Raw genomic sequence first — 21,213 nt, 5'->3', positions numbered from 1 at the left:
GGATGATATCTTAGATAGGATTCGATCTATCTACTTGATCCTAATTATGCTAAGTTAGTCCTTTAGTCTCAAAAGTATGAAAAATAAAAGTAAAAAAATTAACATGCGTAAAATGACGAGACATAACTTCTACTTACTCCATTCATAAATATAAAACGTCTTTGGATTTCAAATTTAAACTCCCAATGTCTTTTTTTTCAAGGATACGTCATGGAGAGACGTATCTGTTTCATAGAAGAAGGGCCAGAAGGCCAATGTACAACACACTTCTGGCACAGCCGCCAGAGAGTGCAACACCACACTACCCTTGAAAGGCAGCAGCACACACCCACTACACGACTACTCGCGACATCTCCACTTACCCACGTTGACAAGGGATTAACTTGTCAATGCCTACGGATTATAGGCTAGGGTTTAGTTAGAAGTAGAGGGCAAGTAGATCTCGAAGGTTTCAGCCGAAAAGTACTCGACGAATATGAAAACTAGGGTTTGCAGACAATGATTCGATGATCTTCTCGTCCCTCGACCCCCATTATATAGGTGGAGCCGAGGGATTCGTGCTATACAAGGATTACGGAGTCCGGGATGGTTTCTAACTTATCCCGCCGGATTACAAATAACACTTCCTATTACAACTCTATCTTTTCCTTAAATACATCTTGGGCTCTCGAGTCTTCTTATTCTTCGAGTAGTGGGCCTTCAATAAACCCCGGGTACTATATTCGGCAGGCCCATTTGGGATGCCTATGTCAGTAGCCCCCGAGATTTTGCTTGAATCGTAGAGTCAGGGAAAATCTCTACTGCTTATTTTTATTCGAAAGCTCTAACTTTCATATTTTTTCTCATAAAAGTCTATATTGTACAGGGATATTGGTAGTTGGGGCTAGTTCATCTGACGGATCAGGTACTAGTTAACTCGCTCTAGTGGCAATCCGCAACAACCTACTTCAAAATCACGTCCCTGGACATGATCTCGGGATACTTGGTGTAAACTTCGACGAGGTGCCGCTTAAGGTCTTACCATTCCGTCGAGTCCCGGTCGAATTTATCGAGTACCTAACGCGTCCGTTAGGATTTTTCTTCGTATCCGTTGATACGGATAAAAGTAGCGGAGCGCAGTCTTCGGCGATGCCACGCCCGGCAGAATAGATCCGGGGTCTTACCTTCGCAAATTTGCGGCATTCGGAAATTGATCGCAACTTTGGCGTTACGAGAATATATTGTCGAGTGCTTTTCCGGCTGTTGGAATGGCACATTTTATCGAGTCAAATATGACTTATATTACTCTCCCGATGGGAGTATATGTAGAGTTAATTATAACTCGAAATATACTCTCTTGCTGTTCTATCTTTCTTTTTCTTTTTCCCTTTTTATATTTCATCGGGCACGCGAACAGCGTTCCCGATGGGAGTAGCCCCCGAGGCTACAACCAAGAACTTGTGCTTGGTTGTAGGCTCAACATTTTAATCCACCTTGTCGCTATATTGCCAGTATCTCCCGATAATCTTTCTCTTCTTCTTTTTTTTTTTTTTTTTTTTTATATCGGGTGCGCGAACAGCGCTCCCGATGGGAGTAGCCCCCGAGGCTACAGCCAAGAACTTGTGCTTGGTTGTAGGCTCCAACAATTTCTATATTTGCCATAGTCGAAACTTTACTTTTTTCGAAGTAGCCCCCGAGCATTTGGGCAAAAACTTGTTTCTGACCAAAGGCTCCCGAAGTATGCAAATAACTTATCCTGTCGCCATTCTCCTTTTATTTTTCTTGTCGACATATTTTCCCTTGGCAAATTTTCTTCAACTCTATTAATGGCCGAGTTTTTCCTGCCTTGTGGGTCCATCGTTTCCACCACGTTGACACGTCGTGTAAGTGGGGGACACACGTCCTCCGCTTTTCACGGCGCACGTACGGTAATGCCTATCTCTCGTAAAAATACTTGTTTGCCCTTGTATCTAGAAGATCTATGCTCACCACACGATTTCCTCATCCAACGGCATCTTGCTTCACCCAATTCTTATATAAACCTCGTCTTCAACCTCCGTTCATCCCCTTGCTTGCGCCGCTCACTCGTTCCTCTTCGCAAAACTTTCCCTGCGCCCAACTCTCTCTCGATTTCCCGCACTCGCATACATTGCTCGCCCATTGCCATTGATGCCACCGCGCGCGCGCTCGACTCGCCACGGCACTCCGGAATCCAAGATGGCCGCCGAGGATCTTGAGTGGGAGAGATCGAAAATCTCCAACCAAGATACCAACATGCTGAAGAGGCTCGGCCTTATGAAGAAGGAGGATGCCATCCGCTTTCCTAGCGAAGAAAGCTACCCCAATCCTCCAATGGAGTACCGGGTTAGTTTTGTTGACCATCTAATCCGCGGCCTTTCGCCTCCAATCCATGATTTCCTCCGCGGCCTTCTTTTCGTTTATGGGATTCAGCTGCACCAGCTGACCCCCAATTCCATCCTTCATATTTCTATTTTTATCACCCTTTGCGAATGCTTCCTTGGAGTCGCTCCCAATTGGGCTCTTTGGAAGCGCATTTTCTGCCTTCGCCACAATGGCTCCCACAACGTCACTTATAACATCGGTGGCGTTGTTATCTGTGTTCGCACCGATGTCGACTATTTCGATGTCAAGTTCCCTGATTCTGTCCAAGGATGGCGCAAAAAGTGGCTCTACATTCACGAAGAAAGCGCCAACTCCGTTGAGCACAACATAGTTCCTTTCGACGGAAATGCCAAAATTCAACGTCGCCGTTCGTGGGATGCCGACGCTTCTGAGGAAGAGAAAAAGGCGACAGAGGCACTCATGTCTCGTATTCGTCAGCTTCAAAACACTCGAGGCAAAGAGCTATCTGGTGTTCAAATCACTGCCTACTTCCTTAGGATTAGAGTGCAGCCTCTTCAGGCTCGCAAAAATCCCCTTTGGACGTACTCTGGTGAAAATGATGCCAACAGAATCTCCGGTGATCTTTCCACCAAGGACTTCGAGAAGTTGCTTCGAAGACTTTCTCGCCTGGGCAAAGACCCAATTCCTTCTTCAAGTCGCGTGGAACCTTACAGCTCCACCAATCCAATCCCCAAGGTACTTTGTCTTCCCGAGTTTTTTATCCTGTTCTGCACTTTCTCTTCGTCTCATTGTATTGTCAACTCTTCATTTTTCCTTTTGTCATTATTATTTTTTACAGAACCATCCTACTATGACTTCCCTTCCTCCTCTTCCTGAGGGTGGAGAAGTCGAAGAAATGGCCATCGTTGCCGAAGACATTCAAGGCTCTTCTGTTCCTGAAAGTGAAGTCGCGGGTTCTCACAAATCTGCGGCTTCGCATGAAAAAGAAGCTGAGTCTGAAGCCAGTGAGTCGACGCAATCCCTTCCTCCTGCTGTTTCTCCAAAGAACAATAGGAAAAGGAAAAATGCCGAGGATTCTGGTACTTCTAGGGCTGAAGAGGTTGTTCCTTCTCATCCGAAGGTAGCTTATGATCCTTATGTTGAATCCCTCATCAGCTCGTAAGTCGACTTTTATCTCTTCCCCCTTTTTTTTTGTACTCGAAATATTTATCTTGTCTTGCTTTTTATACTGTCGATTTTTTGTTCAATAGTGATGAGGAAGAAGAAGTACCAGTTACTGACGTGGCTCCTCGGACAAGCACGTCACGTACTGTACTTGTTTCAGACACGCTAGTTGAAGGAGATGAAACGTCGCCTCCTCAACAAAACGTCGTCACCACTACTCCACCATCAAGCCCCCTTGCTCCTTCACCAAAAAGGGCAAGGGTTGAAAAGATTGTTGAACCTGCCCCTCAATTAGGCAGTTCGTCGACTCTGCTCTTTGATGATGTAAGCTTGTCGACATCTATATTTTCTTTATTTTTATCTTTTCGGAGCTTCACTCTGTTTTTCATGCCGATGTTTCAACTCTGCTCTTTTGATGTTTGAGCAGCCAATGATCAAAGAGCTTCTTCGCATCGGATCCCAATTTATTGGGTACCGTGAATATGCCGCCAGAGCCGAAGGTAACGACTTTTATACTTGCTGTTTTTCCTTGGTTTTTCACTCCTGCTGCTTATCGCTATTTTTGATCTTTCTTCTCTCTATTTTCCTCATCTCAACAGAAAAACTGGCAGAGGCTAACGAACGTGCTGAGACACTTGCTCAAAAACTTGAGCAAAGTGAAGCGGCTCGCAAGAAAGCTGAGCTTGCCGCTAGCGAAGCTAGAGCTGAAGCTGATGATGCCAAAGCAAAGGCCGCTAGTGTCGAGGAATTGCAGCAAAAACTCAAAGATGCTGAATCTGCCTTACACGAGCAAAAATCTGCACAAGCTGCACGTGAGCAAGGGATCATCAAACGTTTGAAGTCGCAAAGTCGACGTACGCTGAGTAATATCCTCAATTTCTTCTATTTTATTGTACTCCCTGTATCTTTGTTTTCAACTAATGTTTTGTTTCATGTGGCAGCCCAAACGGACCAAGATTTTGATCTGGAGAATCCCGTCAATGATCCTCTCCTTGACGCACTTTCTCTTTTGGAGCTCCATGGACGCGAAATTCGTGAAGGCGTGGCCAATGCCAATGCGAGTTTGTCGGCGTTGTTCCCCTATTTCTTCCCGAAGAAAGAGGAACCTTCAACTTTCCTTGACCTCGCCAAGATGTTCAATACATCGGAGGACCTTGGACTGAAAGTGCGCCAAGAAAATATGAAGGTTGTTCGTTGAAAACACCTGTCGCGTTGGTTGCTGACAGTGGACAGGCTATTGACTGGATGAAAGTTGGCGACACCGAGCAGATTGAGCAATCAAGATGGCGATCGCTGATGAAGGCAGCCAAGCCCAACACGAAGAAGATCTTGGCCTATCTCGGGATCAAGCCAGCTTCGACTCCTAGCTCCTCGAGGCCGGAGGTCTAGTTGCATGCCTCCTTGTTTCTTTTTCTGTTTCTTTTGCTCCTGTCGCCATTTTAGCCTTGGCGACAATTACTCACTTAGTCCTCCTGGAGAGCTTTTGTAATACCCATGTAAATTTTCTAGTAAGTAATGAAATTTTCCTTCGTGCTTTTCATTGATCCTGGGCCTTTCTTTTCCAGTTAATATTTGATAACTACTCGACTCCTCCTTGCTCTGCCGCTGCTTCACCTGCATCTTCCTTCTCGAAGAAAATATTAGTCGACCCTGGTTTCCTCAAGAGTTCATCAAGCAGACATTTGTCAGAAGATTTGCAAGAACTTCGACAACAACTTCAGTCTATGAAGAAACAAACTTTGGCCATGATGGAACAATCTCGAAAAGCCTCTGAAGGAGAAAAACTTGCTCTTCATCAAGCCGAAGAAGCCGTGGCTGCTAGGGATGCTGCTGTGTCTTGGAAGCAAAGGGAGCCACAACCCGAGAAAATAGTATGCTTGAGCTAATGCTGGAAGCTAGCACAGATATGCTAGGTACGTTTTTGCTTTCTTTTGATGCTTCTTCTTTATCTTGCTGTGCCTTTCTTCCAATTTCTTGTCCTGTCGCTTTTAACAGGCTCAGTTCTTGATTCTGCTGCCGAAGATCAGAGAGTGAATGAGAGGACAAATCTTCTTGTTAATCTCTCCCTTAATCATGGGTGTTTGTTCTGGGCCACTCCTGAACGAACCCAACAAATTGTTAGGTTTCAAGATCGTGCTTGCCAGGTGCGCGATTTTCTCAGCTTTTGCACGTCGACGTTAACCCTTGTCTATAGGAATCTGTTTCCTCGAAACGAGGTTCCAAAAACTCTTCCCGAATTATTGGAGGTATTCAGAGATGCTCCTCGCATCCATAACTTTGTGCGGGCTCAACTTACTGCTGGAGCGAGATTTGCCATGATTATGATAAACATTTGTTATCCAAAGTTGGACCTGACGAAGATTGTTGCTGGTTGCCAAGGGTTCTTATGCTGAGCATAAGACAACCAGGGGTTTGTCCGTAGATACTATCTTGGGATTTAACTGACTTGTATTATATTGGAAACTTATATCTCACTCTTTTTTTTTATGTTCCCGATGGACTTTATTGTATATTGCTGAGGTCCTCTATGTTGTTGAAGCCCCCGAGCCTGACTAGGCGAAGATTGCATTATTTTTCCTTCCTTGAAATCTATTTTTTCTGCTGGAAAAAGACATCTTTGTTTGTCCCTTGGGTAGATTGCCCATTCTTGAGTATCTTTGATGTCGAAATTCTATATTTGCATGGCGAGGTTTTTAAACCAAGGCACTTACGTTTTTTGATGCGTACACTATATTTGCTGTCTTTTGATTTTGTTATATTTGGCGAGGTATTAATGTACCAAGGCGAAATATTTCAGTGAATCTATATTGTATGTATTTTGAGACTTGGGCGTTTAAGCCCCCGAGCGTGTCGAAGAATAAGAAGTGTATCTCCACTATCTTTATTATATTGCAGCACCACGAGCCCGCCTCATTAAAAACCTTTCCCGGCCCCACTCGGTGCCCCGAAAAAGGAAAAGAGTGCGTCTGAAAACTCGTGGGCGTTTCGGTACATTGAAGTTTTACAAGGACTATATTTCGACTCTAGGCGTAGAACCGCCCGAGTTGCGCCACGTTCCAGGGGTTTGGCTCCTCCACCCCTGTCTTCTTGTCCTTTATCCTGTATGCTCCTCCTCCGATTACTTCCGTGACGATGTAAGGACCAAGCCATGGTGACTCGAGTTTTTCATGACTTTTTTGCGTGAGTCGAAGAACTAGGTCCCCCACCTGAAAAGATCTTGGCCGCAGACGTCGACTGTGGTAATTCTTCAAGTCCTGTTGATATTTGGTTACGCGAGATAGTACTTCGTCTCTAGCTTCGTCGAGTGCGTCCACATCATCTTCCAATGCTATCTTTGAAGCTTCTTCATCATATGCTGTGACTCTAGGGGAGTCGTGCTCTATTTCTATTGGAAGTACTGCCTCCGCGCCATGGACCAGAAAAAACGGAGTTTCTTGTGTCGCCGTATTTGGTGTTGTTCGGATGCTCCATAGCACACTTGGTAATTCTTCAGGCCAGGTATGTCGAGCTTTTTCTAGAGGTCCCAACAGACGTTTCTTGATGCCATTGCAGATTATGCCATTGGCTTTCTCGACTTGTCCATTGGTTTGAGGATGTGCAACTGACGCAAAGTTCAGCTTGATACCCACCTCTTTGCAATAGTCCTTGAATTCATTGGATGTGAAATTGCTGCCGTTGTCTGTGACTATGCTGTGGGGCACTCCAAATCTGAAGACGAGGCCTTGTATGAATTTTACTGCAGATGCTCCGTCTGGTGAATTTATCGGCTTCGCTTCTCAACGATCACGTCATTCATCGGAAGCCAAGCCTCAATACCTCAACGGTCCATTGATCGGAAGCCACAAACACACACAATCTGTTTTTGATCGGAAGGCAAGGAAAAACCCCACGATCTGATTTGATCCGAAAATCTTCCCCATATATGCCATGGCCTCGTCGTCATCGTCCTCGTTGGGAAACCGGTGGAAGAGGATGAGATGGTGGGCTATATCACCAATGTCCTCCATGCTACATACAATGAGTTGGTGGCAACCGTCAATGGCAATGTTGGCGTCACCCTCGATGATACTTTGGTTGTGTTGTGCAGGTTCCACGTTGGCGCCGGAATCCTCGGTGTTGCGCCGCACTACATCCCGCCGCCATCAACCTTCAACGTGCTTCTTGGCTCCTCCTGGTTCGATAAACCTTGGTTTCTTTCTGAGGGAAAACTTGCTGCTGTGCGCATCATACCTTCCTCTTGGGGTTGCCCAACGAACGTGTGAAATACACGCCATCAACCGTGACCGTGGCAATCGCCGCTATGATGATGACCGCGGCAGTTGGCGCCACGATGATCGGCGCCGTGACGATCGGTGCCGTGATGACCGTCGCGATGGTGGTGGTGACCGTGGCCGCAACCGGTGGTCCGACCGGGCCCCCACCCCTTATGTCGACACGGAGTGTCAAATCTGCAAGATTCATGGTCACCCTGCAAGTGACTGCTGGTGGCGCTACTCGGATGACAAGAAGAACAACCGTGATCGTGATCGCGAGCGTGATGATAAGGGAGCAAATCTTGCTTCCTATGGTGTTGATACAAACTGGTACATGGACACGGGTGCAACTGATCACATTAGCGCTGAGTTGAGCAAGCTCTCTACACATGACAAATATCAAGGCCAAGACCGTGTGCACACGGCAGAAGGTACGGGAATGCATATTAGTCATATTGGTCATTCAGTTTTGCGCACCCCTCATAACTCGTTCAAACTCAATAACATATTGCATGTTCCTAGTGCCTCCAAAAATCTGTTATCTGTTCACAAGTTTACTCTTGATAATCACATCTTTATTGAGTTCCATCCTTTCTTCTTTTTGATCAAGGACCAGGCAACACGAAGAACCCTGTTTAAAGGCCCCTGCTATGGAGGTCTCTACCCCTTGATGCCTACATCTAATGAATCCTCCAAGCATGCTTACTTCACAATAAAGCCGTCTTCATCCACATGGCATCGTCGCTTAGGACATCCCTCTTCTTTTATAGTTCAACAAGTTCTTAGGAAGAATAATATAGCTTACACCCCAGAAAGTACTCCTTATGTATGTGATTCTTGTCAACTTGCCAAGAGTCATCAGTTGCCGTATCCTATCTCCACTAGTAGGTCCACTGTTCCCTTGGAACAAGTGTTCTCTGATGTATGGGGTCCAGCACCTCTTTCTGTTGGGAAACATGCATACTATGTAAGCTTCATCGATGATTATAGTAAATTTACTTGGATCTACTTGCTAAAAAGCGTTCTGATGTCTATCAAGCTTTTCTTAATTATCAACAGTATGTTGAGCGCAAGTTTGACAGAAAAATTGTTACCATGCAAACTGATTGGGGTGGTGAATATGAAAAACTCAATGGTTTCTTTCAAAAGATTGGCATTGTTCATCATGTCTCTTGCCCTCATGCACATCAACAAAATGGCTCTGCTGAAAGGAAACATCGTCATATAGTAGAACTTGGTCTTGCACTTCTTGCCAATGCATCCATGCCTCTTAAGTTTTGGGATGAAGCCTTTCTTACTACCACATTTCTCATAAACATTCTTCCTACCAAAGTGCTTGATCTTAAAAGTCCAACTGAATGTCTTCTGAATGTTACACCCAATTATGATGCTCTTCGCACCTTTGGTTGCGCTTGTTGGCCCAATCTCCGTCCATACAATAAACGCAAACTTGCTTTTCATTCCACTAGATGTGTTTTTATTGGCTACAGTCCTCTTCATAAGGGTGTAAAATGTTTGGATGTTTCCACTGGTCGAGTTTATATCTCCCGAGATGTTGTGTTCGATGAGAAGGTTTTCCCCTTTGCTTCTCTTCATCCTAACGCCAGTGCTCTTCTCAAGAAAAAAATTCTTCTCCTCCCCACATCCCTCACATCCAACTCACATGTGGTTGCACAACACACTGATGATCATATGTCTCCTATTATTCCTGTTCCATATGTGTTGCAGAATTCTTAGAACTCTGAAGAAAACCGTGTAGAAAATGGTGCTCCAAGTGCGACAGAAACTGAAGAAACAGATTCTGAAACGGACGAAACTGGCGCAAGACACGAGGAGGAACATTCTCTGGATTTGTCGGATCCCGAGGATGATTCTGGCGCTGATCCTGGCGCCGGATCACGCACACCGCCCGGGGAAGATTCTCCCGCCCAAACTCCCACGTCGTCCGCCACGCGGCCAGCCAGGACTGGCTCGCCCCCGCCCAGCACCGAGTCTCCGCGGCGGGCGCCCTCTGGTGGACACGAAGAGGCGCGCGCCGACACGCGTGGGTCGTCCACTCCGTCTGCCACGTCGTCAGCCTCTCCGTCGCCTAGCGCGGTCACGCCGTCCACGCCGTCAGCTGCCGTGGGTGGATCCTCTGCGGACGAAGATCATGTTGGTGCAAATTCTGCTGCACCACCTGAATAGCCTACACCACCACCGTCGCCTCCTCGCACTCAGCTTCAGCAAGGTATAAGAAAACCAAAGGTATACACTGACGGTACAGTCAGATATGGCATGCTTTCGTCTACAGGTGAACCTTGCACATTGACTGAAGCTCTTGATGACTCAAATTGGAGAAAAGCGATGGAAGAGGAGTATGATGCCTTGATGATCAATAAAACATGGCACCTTGTTCCCCCAAGCTCCAAGAAAAATTTGATTGATTGTAAGTGGGTTTATCGCATTAAAAGGAGGGCAGACGGGACAGTCGACAGATACAAAGCAAGGTTAGTAGCAAAAGGATTTAAGCAAAGGTATAGTATTGACTATGAGGACACTTTCAACCCAGTGGTTAAAATTGCTACTATTAGAATTGTTCTGGCCATCTCTGTTTCTCGAGGGTGGAAGTTAAGGCAGCTAGATGTCAAGAACGCGTTTCTTCATGGTGTTCTTGAAGAGGAGTGATACGTCTCCGACGTATCGATAATTTCTTATGTTCCATGCTACATTATTGATGATATCTACATGTTTTATACACATTATATGTCGTATTTATGCATTTTCCGGCACTAACCTATTAACGAGATGCCGAAGAGCCGATTCTTTGTTTTCGCTGTTTTTGGTTTCGAAATCCTAGTAAAGAAATATTCTCGGAATTGGACGAAATCAACGCCCGGGGTCCTATTTTGCCACGAAGCTTCCGGAAGACCGAAGACGTAACGAAGTGGGGCGACGAGCGGCGACACGCCAGGGCGGCGCGGCCCACCTCCTGGCCGCGTGGCCCTGTCGTGTGGGCCCCTCGCGTCGCCTCCTGACCTGCCCTTCCGCCTACTTAAAGCCTTCGTCGCGAAACCCTCTGTACCGAGAGCCACGATACGGAAAACCTTACTGAGACGCCGCCGCCGCAAATCCCATCTCGGGGGATTCTGGAGATCTCCTCCGACACCCTGCCGGAGAGGGGATTCATCTCCCGGAGGACTCTTCACCGCCATGGTCGCCTCCGGAGTGATGAGTGAGTAGTTCACCCCTGGACTATGGGTCCATAGCATTAGCTAGATGGTTGTCTTCTCCTCATTGTGCTTCATTGTTGGATCTTGTGAGCTGCCTAACATGATCAAGATCATCTATCCGTAATACTATATGTTGTGTTTGTCGGGATCCGATGGATAGAGAATACTATGTTATGTTAATTATCAAGTTATTACCTATGTGTTGTTTATGATCTTGCATGCTCTCCGTTATTAGTAGAGGCTCTGGCCAAGTTTTTGCTCTTAACTCCAAGAGGGAGTTGATGTCTACGGAAGCTTCTATTCTTGTAGACAGTGTTGGGCCTCCAAGAGCAGAGGTTTGTAGAACAGCAGCAAGTTTCCATTAAGTGGATCACCCAAGGTTTATCGAACTCAGGGAGGAAGAGGTCAAAGATATCCCTCTCAAGCAACCCCGCAATCACGATACAAGGAGTCTCTTGTGTCCCCAACACACCTAATACACTTGTCGGATGTATAGGTGCACTAGTTCGGCGAAGAGATAGTGAAATACAAGTAGTATGGATGTATATGAGTGGTAATAGCAATCTGAATAAAATATGGCAGCGAGTAAACATGCAACAGAACAGTAAATAAACGGAGATTCGATGTTTGGAAACAAGGCCTAGGGATCATACTTTCACTAGTGGACACTCTCAACATTGATCGCATAATAAATAAATCTTTCTCTTATGTGCTATATACACTCTTTTGTTGGATGATGAACACATTGCGTAGGATTACACGAACCCTCAATGCCGGAGTTAACAAGCTCCACAATTCAATGTTCATATTTAAATAACCTTAGAGCATAATAGATCATTGCAAAATAAACCAAGAACTAACATAGTGCACACACCGTCCACATTACACTATGAAGGAGGAATAGATCACATCAATACTATCATAATGATAATTAACTCCACAATCTACAAGAGATCATGATCATAGCCTACGACAAGAACCACACGGTGCACACACTAGTCACCTTTACACCACGCAGGAGGAATAGACTACTTTAATAACATCACATTAGTAGCACATAAACTAGTAGCAATACAAAGCTCATCATATGGATCTCAATCATGCAAAGCAATTCACGAGATCATTGTATTGGAGTACAGAGAGAGAGATTAACCACATAGCTACGGTACAGCCCCGAGCCTCGATGGAGAACTACTCCCTCTTCATGGGAGACAGCAGCGTTGATGGAGATGGCGGTGGAGATGGCAGCGGTGTCGATGGAGAAGCCTTCCGGGGGCACTTCCCCGTCCCGGCGGCGTGCCGGAACGGAGACTCCTGTCCCCCGGATCTTGGCTTCGCGATGGCGGCGGCTCCGGAAGGTTTCTCGTACCGTGGCTTTTCCGTCTCGAGGTTTTAGGTCCGGGACCTTTATATAGGCGAAGAGGCGGCGTCGGAAGGTCGAAGGGCGACGACACCATAGGGCCGCGCGAACGGGGGTGGGCCGCGCCACCATATCATCTGGGGGCCCCTGTGGCCAGCCTCTGGCGACTCTCGGGTGTTCTGGATGCTTCCGGGGATTCTAAGATCTTTGGCGTTGATTTCATCCGATTCCGAGAATATTTCCTTACTACGATTTCTGAAACCAAAAACAGCATAAAACAGCAACTGGCCTTTCGGCATCTCGTCAATAGGTTAGTTCCAGAAAATGCACGAATATGACATAAAGTGTGCATAAAACATGTAGATATCATCAATAATGTGGCATCGAACATAAGAAATTATCGATACGTCGGAGACGTATCGGCATCCCCAAGCTTAGTTTACGCTCGTCCCGAGCAGGTAAACGATAAACAAAGATAATTTCTGGAGTGACATGCCATCATAACCTTGATCATACTATTGTAAGCATATGTAATGAATGCAGCGATCAAAACAATGGTAATGACATGAGTAAACAACTGAATCATAAAGCAATGACTTTTCATGAATAGCACTTTCAAGACAAGCATCAATAAGTCTTGCATAAGAGTTAACTCATAAAGCAATAGTTTAAAGTAAAGACATTGAAGCAACACAATGGAAGATTAAGTTTCAGCGGTTGCTTTCAACTTGTAACATGTATATCTCATGGATAATTGTCAATGCAAAGCAATATAACAAGTACAATAAGCAAGTATGTAAGAATCAATGCACAGTTCACACAAGTGTTTGCTTCTTGAGGTGGAGAGAAATAGGTGAACTGACTCAACATAAAAGTAAAAGAAAGGTCCTTCAAAGAGGAAAGCATCGATTGCTATATTTGTGCTAGAGCTTTTATTTTGAAAACATGAAACAATTTTGTCAACGGTAGTAATAAAGCATATGAGTTATGTAAATTATATCTTACAAGTTGCAAGCCTCATGCATAGTATACTAATAGTGCCCGCACCTTGTCCTAATTAGCTTGGACTACCGAATCATCACAATACACATGTTTTAACCAAGTGTCACAATGGGGTACCTCCATGCCGCCTCGTACAAAGGTCTAAGGAGAAAGCTCGCATTTTGGATTTCTCGCTTTTGATTATTCTCAACTTAGACATCCATACCGGGACAACATGGACAACGGATAATGGACTCCTCTTTAATGCATAAGCATGTGGCAACAATTATTATTCTCATATGAGATTGAGGATATATGTCCAAAACTGAAACTTCCACCATGGTTCATGGCTTTAGTTAGCGGCCCAATGTTCTTCTCTAACAATATGTATGCTCCAACCATTAAGGTGGTAGATCTCTCGTACTTCAGACAAGACGGACATGCATAGCAACTCACATGATATTCAACAAAGAGTAATTGATGGCGTCCCGAGAAAACATGGTTATCGCACAACAAGCAACTTAATAAGAGATAAAGTGCATAAGTACATATTCAATACCACAATAGTTTTTAAGCTATTTGTCCCATGAGCTATATATTGCAAAGGTAAAGAATGGAAATTTTAAAGGTAGCACTCAAGCAATTTACTTTGGAATGGCGGAGAAATACCATGTAGTAGGTAGGTATGGTGGACACAAATGGCATAGTGGTTGGCTCAAGGATTTTGGATGCATGAGAAGTATTCCCTCTCGATACAAGGCTTAGGCTAGCAAGGTTATTTGAAACAAACACAAGGATGAACCGGTGCAGCAAAACTCACATAAAAGACATATTGTAAACATTATAAGACTCTACACCGTCTTCCTTGTTGTTCAAAACTCAATACTAGAAATTATCTAGACCTTAGAGAGACCAAATATGCAAACCAAATTTTAGCAAGCTCTATGTATTTCTTCATTAATAGGTGCAAAGTATATGATGCAAGAGCTTAAACATGAGCACAACAATTGCCAAGTATCAAGTTATTCAAGACATCATACCAGTTACTACATGTAGCATTTTCCGTTTCCAACCATATAACAATTAACGAAGCAGTTTCATCCTTCGCCATGAAAATTAAAAGCTAAGAACACATGTGTTCATACGAACCAGCGGAGCGTGTCTCTCTCCCACACAAGCATTTATTCAAACAAAAACAAAAACAAGAAACATACGGACGCTCCAAGTAAAGTACATAAGATGTGACCGAATAAAAATATAGTTTCAAGAGAAGGAACCTGATAATTTGTCGATGAAGAAGGGGATGCCTTGGGCATCCCCAAGCTTAGATGCTTGAGTCTTCTTGAAATATGCAGGGATGAACCACTGGGGCATCCCCAAGCTTAGAGCTTTCACTCTCCTTGATCATAGTATATCATCCTCCTCTCTTGACCCTTGAAAACTTCCTTCAAACCAAACTCGAAACAAACTCATTAGAGGGTTAGTGCATAATCAAAAACTCACATGTTCAGAGGTGACACAATCATTTTTAACACTTCTGGACATTGCCCAAAGCTACTGGAAGTCAATGGAACAAAGAAATCCATCCCACATAGCAAAAGAAGCAATGCGAAATAAAAGGCAGAATCTGTCAAAACAGAACAGTCCGTCAAGACGATTTTAAAAGGGCACCAGACTTGCTCAAATGAAAATGCTCAAATTGAATGAAAGTTGCGTACATATCTGAGGATCACTCACGTAAATTGGCATAATTTTCTGAGTTACCTACAGAGAATTAGGCCCAGATTCGTGACAGCAAGAAATCTGTTTCTGTGCAGTAATCCAAATCTAGTATCAACCTTTCTATCAAAGACTTTACTTGGCACAACAAAACACAAAACTAAGATAAGGAGAGGTTTCTACAGTAGTAAACAACTTTCAAGACACAAATATAAAACAAAATACTGTAGCAAAATAACACATGGGTTATCTCCCAAGAAGTTCTTTCTTTATAGCCATTAAGATGGGCTCAGCAGTTTTTATGATGCACTCGCAAGAAATAGTAGTTGAAGCAAAAGAGAGCATCAAGAGGCAAATTCAAAACACATTTAAGCCTAACATGCTTCCTATGAAAAGAAATTTTGTAAATAAACAAGTTCATGAAGAGCAAAGTAACAAGCATAGGAAGATAAAACAAGTGTAGCTTCAAAAATTTCAGCACATAGAGAGGCATTTTAGTAACATGAAAATTTCTACAACCATATTTTCCTCTCTCATAATAACTTTCAGTAGCAACATGAGCAAACTCAACAATATAACTATCACATAAAGCATTCTTATCATGAGTCTCATGCATAAAATTATTACTACTCCCAACATAAGCATAATCAATTTTATTAGCTGTAGTGGGAGCAAATTCAACAAAGTAGCGATCATTATTATTTTCATCATCAAATATAGGAGGCATAGTATAATCACAACAAAATTTACTCTCCATAGTAGGTGGCACCAAAAGACCACTATCATTATAATCATCATATATGGGAGGCAAAGTATCATCAAAGAAAATTTTCTCCTCAATGCTTGGGGGACTAAAAAGATCATGAAAACCAGCTTCCCCAAGCTTAGAACTTTCTATATATTTATCAACAATGGTGTTCAAAGCGTTCATACTAATATTACTACCAGCATGCAAATAAGATTCCATAGGTTTTTTAATTTTTGCATTAAACCATTCATGTCTTGACTCAGGAAATAGTACAAAGAGCTCACAGATGTTTTCCATTATGCCTTACTAGTGTAAAACAAGAAACAAAAAGATGCAATTGCAGGATCTAAAGGAAATAGCTCCGAGTACTTACAACGGCGAAAATAGCTTTAGTAGCCGAGATCCGGAGTGTGATTACCTTTTACCTTTCCTCCCCGGCAACGGCGCCAGAAAATAGCTTGATGTCTACGGGAGCTTCTATTCTTGTAGACAGTGTTGGGCCTCCAAGAGCGAGAGGTTTGTAGAACAGCGAGCAAGTTTCCCTTAAGTGGATCACCCAAGGTTTATCGAACTCGGGGAGGAAGAGGTCAAAGATATCCCTCTCAAGCAACCCCGCAATCACGATACAAGGAGTCTCTTGTGTCCCCAACACACCTAATACACTTGTCAGATGTATAGGTGCACTAGTTCGGCGAAGAGATAGTGAAATACAAGTAGTATGGATGTATATGAGTGGTAATAGCAATCTGAATAAAATATGGCAGCGAGTAAACATGCAATAGAACAGTAAATAAACGGAGATTCGATGTTTGGAAACAAGGCCTAGGGATCATACTTTCACTAGTGGACACTCTCAACATTGATCGCATAATAAATAAATCTTTCTCTTATGTGCTACATACACTCTTTTGTTGGATGATGAACACATTGCGTAGGATTACACGAACCCTCAATGCCGGAGTTAACAAGCTCCACAATTCAATGTTCATATTTAAATAACCTTAGAGCATAATAGATCATTGCAAAATAAACCAAGAACTAACATAGTGCACACACCGTCCACATTACACTATGAAGGAGGAATAGATCACATCAATACTATCATAATGATAATTAACTCCACAATCTACAAGAGATCATGATCATAGCCTACGACAAGAACCACACGGTGCACACACTAGTCACCTTTACACCACGCAGGAGGAATAGACTACTTTAATAACATCACATGAGTAGCACATAAACTAGTAGTGATACAAAGCTCATCATATGGATCTCAATCATGCAAAGCAATTCACGAGATCATTGTATTGGAGTACAGAGAGAGAGATTAACCACATAGCTACGGTACAGCCCCGAGCCTCGATGGAGAACTACTCCCTCCTCATGGGAGACAACAGCGTTGATGGAGATGGCGGTGGAGATGGCAGCGGTGTCGATGGAGAAGCCTTCCGGGGGCACTTCCCCGTCCCGGCGGCGTGCCGGAACAGAGACTCCTATCCCCCAGATCTTGGCTTCGCGATGGCGGCGGCTCTGGAAGGTTTCTCGTACCGTGGATTTTCCGTCTCGAGGTTTTAGGTCTGGGACCTTTATATAGGCGAAGAGGCGGCGTCAGAAGGTCGAAGGGGCGACGACACCATAGGGCCGCGCGGCCGGGGGTGGGCCGCGCCACCCTATCATCCGGGGCCCCGTGGCCCCCTCCGCGACTCTCGGGTGTTCTGGATGCTTCCGGGGATTCTAAGATCTTTGGCGTTGATTTCGTCCGATTCCGAGAATATTTCCTTACTAGGATTTCGAAACCAAAAACAGCGAGAACAACGAACCGGCCTTTCGGCATCTCGTCAATAGGTTAGTTCCAGAAAATGCACGAATATGACATAAAGTGTGCATAAAACATGTAGATATCATCAATAATGTGGCATGGAACATAAGAAATTATCGATACGTCGGAGACGTATCAGGAGTATTTATGCTCGATAGTGGGTTCATGCCTGCATTAAATCTGGGACAGTGACAGAAAGTTCTAAGGTTGTGGATGTGTTGTTGCCACTAGGGATAAAACATTGATGCTATGTCTAAGGATGTAGTTATTGATTACATTACGCACCATACTTAATGCAATTGTCCGTTGTTTTGCAACTTAATACTTGGAAGGGGTTCGGATGATAACCTGAAGGTGGACTTTTTAGGCATAGATGCATGCTGGATAGCGGTCTATGTACTTTGTCATAATGCCCAATTAAATCTCACTATATTTATCATATCATGTATGTGCATTGTTATGCCCTCTCTATTTGTCAATTGCCCGACTGTAATTTGTTCACCCAACATGCTTTTATCTTATGGGAGAGACACCTCTAGTGAGCTGTGGACCCCGGTCCTATTCTTTACATCGCATACAATCTACTGCAATACTTGTTTTACTTGTTTTCTGCAAACAATCATCTTCCACACAATACGGTTAATCCTTTGTTACAGCAAGCCGGTGAGATTGACAACCTCATCTGTTTCGTTGGGGCAAAGTACTTTGGTTGTGTTGTGCAGGTTCCACGTTGGCGCCGGAATCCCTGGTGTTGCGCCGCATTACATTCCGCCACCATCAACCATCAACGTGCTTCTTGGCTCCTCCTGGTTCGATAAACCTTGGTTTCTTTCTGAGGGAAAACTTGCTACTGTCTGCATCACACCTTCCTCTTGGGGTTCCCAATGGACGTGTGTCAACTGCACGCATCAAGACTGTTTTACGGCGCCGTTGTCGGGGAGATCAAGACACGCTGCAAGGGGAGTCTCCACAATCCAATCTCTTTACTTTGTTTTTGTCTTGCTTTATTTTATTTACTACTTTGTTTGCTGCATTATATCAAAACACAAAAAAATTAGTTGCTAGCTTTACTTTATTTACTGTCTTGCTTTCTATATCAAAAACACAAAAAAATTAGTTACTTACATTTACTTTATCTAGTTTGCTTTATTTACTATTGCTAAAATGAGTAATCCTGAAGTTGAAGTTCGTTCGTTTAAGCAACAAGGGGGAGAATGTTTAAAAGATGCTTGGTATAGAATTAGTGATGCTCATAGTAGGTGCACTAAGAAACACTCCACCACTATCCTACTCCGGAATTTTTATGTTGGTATCTCTAGCTGGAATAGATATGTTCTTGATTGTCTCGCGGGAGGTAACTTCCTAGGCGCTCCCGCTTTAGAAGCTAGTTGCAATATTGAGAGTTTATTTGGAACACCACCTGTTAATGAAACTAAAATTGAAACCTCTCTTGAGGATGTTATGAAAAAATTGGAAACCATAGAGAAAAAATTTCCGAGTGTTGAAACTAAATTGGAGATGTTACTTGATAAAACTGATGAACTTGATAAATCCTTAGGAGGAATTGATGAAAGAATTAGTGCCCTAGGAACTTGTGTTGTCCATGATGATCAAATCAATAGGATTGGTGAACTTGAAAAAGCTATGAGAACCTTGGGTTCAACCTTTTCATCTATAAACTTTAGAGAAAAAGCTTATGTGGGTAAGGAGCAAAAGTTTATGTATGTCTCTAAAGTTCCTAAACCAAAGAAATATTATTATAGGCCTAAAATTGACAAAGCCCTTAGTACCACTACAGATGGGGGAGCTTATGATATCAATGCCTCATCTTTTGATAACACTTGATACACACTTTCTGCGCCTAGCTGAAAGGCGTTAAAGAAAAGCGCTTATGGGAGACAACCCATGTTTTTACTACAGTATTTTTGTTTTATATTTGAGTCTTGGAAGTTGTTTACTACTGTAGCAACCTCTCCTTATCTTAGTTTTGTGTTTTGTTGTGCCAAGTAAAGTCCTTGATAGTAAAGTTCATACTAGATTTGGATTACTGCGCAGTTTCGGATTTCTTTCTCGTCACGAATTTCGACCTGCCTCCCTGTAGGTAGCTCAGAAAATTAAGCCAATTTACGTGCGTGATCCTCAGATATGTACGCAACTTTCATTCAATTTGGGCATTTTCATTTGACCAATTATGGTGCCTCAATAAAATCCATCTTTACGGACTGTTCTGTTTTGACAGATTCTGCCTTTTATTTCGCATTGCCTCTTTTGCTATGTTGGATGAATTTCTTTGATCCATTAATTTCCAGTAGCTTTATGCAATGTCCAGAAGTGTTAAGAATGATTGTGTCACCTCTGAACATGTTAATTTTTATTGTCCACTAACCCTCTAATGAGTTGTTTCGAGTTTGGGGTGGAGGAAGTTTTCAAGGATCAAGAGAGGAGTATGATACAATATGATCAAGGAGAGTGAAAGCTCTAAGCTTGGGGATGCCCCGTGGTTCACCCCTACATATTTTAAGAAGACTCAAGCGTCTAAGCTTGGGGATGCCCAAGGCATCCCCTTCTTCATCGACAACATTATCGGGTTCCTCCCCGAAACTATATTTTTATTCCATCACATCTTATGTGCTTTACTTGGAGCGTCGGTTTGTTTTTGTTTTTGTTTTTGTTTGAATAAATGGATCCTAGCATTCATTGTGTGGGAGAGAGACACGCTCCGCTGTTGCATATGGACAAATATGTCCTTATGCTTTACTCATAGTATTCATGGCGAAGGTTGAATCTTCTTCGTTAAATTGTTATATGGTTGGAATCGGGAAATGCTACATGTAGTAATTCTAAAATGTCTTGAATAATTTGATACTTGGAAATTGTTGTGCTCATGTTTAAGCTCTTGCATCATATGCTTTGCACCCATTAATGAAGAAACACCTAGAGCTTGCTAATTTGGTTTGCATATTTGGTCTCTCTAAAGTCTAGATAATATCTAGTATTGAGTTTTGAACAACAAGGAAGACGGTGTAGAGTCTTATAATGTTTACAATATGTCTTTTATGTGAGTTTTGCTGCACCGTTCATCCTTGTGTTTGTTTCAAAATAACCTTGCTAGCCTAAACCTTGTATCGAGAGGGAATACTTCTCATGCATCCAAAATCCTTGAGCCAACCACTATGCCATTTGTGTCCACCATACCTACCTACTACATGGTATTTCTCCGCCATTCCAAAGTAAATTGCTTGAGTGCTACCTTTAAAATTCCATCATTCACCTTTACAATATATAGCTCATGGGACAAATAGCTTAAAAACTATTGTGGTATTGAATATGTACTTATGCACTTTATCTCTTATTAAGTTGCTTGTTGTGCGATAACCATGTTCCTGGGGACGCCATCAACTCTTTGTTGAATATCATGTGAGTTGCTATGCATGTCCGGCTTATCTGAAGTAAGAGAGATCTACCACCTTAATGGTTGGAGCATGCATATTGTTAGAGAAGAACATTGGGCCGCTAACTGAAGCCATGAATCATGGTGGAAGTTTCAGTTTTAGACATATATCCTCAATCTCATATGAGAATACTAATTGTTGCCACATGCTTATGCATTA

The sequence above is a fragment of the Lolium rigidum genome, chromosome 7, assembly GCF_022539505.1.
Source record: "Lolium rigidum isolate FL_2022 chromosome 7, APGP_CSIRO_Lrig_0.1, whole genome shotgun sequence".
Classification (NCBI taxonomy): domain Eukaryota; kingdom Viridiplantae; phylum Streptophyta; class Magnoliopsida; order Poales; family Poaceae; genus Lolium; species Lolium rigidum.
The sequence above is the reverse complement of the archived record's forward strand: the minus strand, read 5'-3'. Positions refer to the sequence as shown.